The 1,581-nt window shown below is 36.6% G+C and overlaps 1 pseudogene; it reads right to left on the reverse strand.

Annotated features, from left to right (window-relative positions):
* Positions 1 to 310: 310 nt before the first annotated feature.
* LOC110221395 (S-adenosylmethionine decarboxylase proenzyme 1-like) lies at positions 311 to 1,240 on the reverse strand (annotated as a pseudogene).
* Positions 1,241 to 1,581: the final 341 nt, after the last annotated feature.

Genomic DNA, 1,581 nt, shown 5'->3' on the forward strand with positions numbered 1-1,581 from the left:
AAATAAGTACATTATGATTATACCCGGACCTTTCCCCAACTACAAGGTGGTGGGTATGGAAAGCATGGCCCCTTGTAACTAGAAAGTGGCCTTCTATTTGTGTTTGCTCTTTGCATTTTTCTTTTCTTTTTTTCTTGTGGTGAGGCAATTGGGGTTAAGTGACTTGCCTAGGGTCAGACAGCTAGTAAGTATCGTGTTTGAGGCAGTATTTGAATTTAGGTCCTTCTGACTCCAGGGCCAGTGCTCTATCCACTGCGCCACCTAGCTGCCCCTTTTTTGCATTTCTCTTAATCAATTCTGCTGTTGCTATTTATTGATTCTTAGTAAAACTGGTAAGAATGAAATTGTAATCACTGAATTGAGTAATCTGGCTATCAAGACATTTAAACCCTTCAGTCTTTTAAGCTAATGAAAATAATATGTGACATTCAGAACTCTGATTTAATAAAGACAGTAGTCACAAATTTTCCAAGCTTAAAAACTTCTACTACTTTCCTGATCAGGTCATTGTGAGAGGTCTGACTTAGAGTAGTTTCAAAACTAATGTAAGAAAATTCTGGTTCAGGAGGGATATAATTAGTTCAATAATTTCCATCTGATTTTATTCCATTAATTAAATAACCCAAAGGATTGGATGGAGGTATACTAGACAGAACCTGGTTTTACAAATTCCATTCACACCAGTGACATCATTTGCAGTTAACATCATCTTTCATGTAGAACAGGTCTTTAGCTGTTGGGTCAAGCTCACTCATCAGAATTTCCAGGATCCGATATGGCTGACTAATGGTAATCCAGAATATGTAAGTACCAGCAATCAAAATTCATACACTTCATACAATTATTGTTGTTCAGTTATTTCAGTAGTGCCCAACTCTTTGTGATCCCATTTAGGGTTTTCTTGGCAAAGATACTGGAGTAGTTTGTCATTTCCTTCTCCAGTTCATTTTACAGATGGGGAAACTGAGGCAAACAAGATAAAGTGACTTGCCCCAGGTCATACAGCTTGTAAGTGTGAGGCAGGATCTGAACTCAGGTTTCCTGACTCCAGGCCTGGAGCTCTATCCACTGTACCACCTAGCTTCCCCATAACAATATGCAGCTTGATTTAGGAAAATTTCATTAAGGAATTTTATTTCTTCCCAGAAATTCCTGTGTGGGCACTCTTGGTGGGAAGCTGTCATGAAATTCTTATGAGAAAAAAACTTTGAAATGAGTCAAACCCACTGCAGTCTGTGGCAAGCTCCCAAATTCAGTGATTGTTAGTTCTTAAAACCAGGTTTTGCTGAAAGAAACTATGTGCTCTGAATACTATTTGAAACAATTCTTGACTAGCACAAATCTTTGAGTACTTGCCTACCTCTTGATCTTGAATTTGTTTCTAAATGACAAAATGTCATGTTTTAAGATGTAGTATTTTGAAAAAACAATGAAAATATTTATTTTACTTCAATATTAATGCAGCTTCATAATTTTTTTTCAGGTAAAAACATGAAATTAACATGCATTGCTCTTGTCCATTAATTAATGCTCTTTGGAAATTTCTAATTCTAGGTTACCTCTTATCTTTACTGCTTGCGT

The sequence above is a fragment of the Phascolarctos cinereus genome, unplaced genomic scaffold (assembly GCF_003287225.1).
Source record: "Phascolarctos cinereus isolate Bilbo 61053 unplaced genomic scaffold, phaCin_HiC Scaffold_4;HRSCAF=312, whole genome shotgun sequence".
Lineage (NCBI taxonomy): Eukaryota > Metazoa > Chordata > Mammalia > Diprotodontia > Phascolarctidae > Phascolarctos > Phascolarctos cinereus.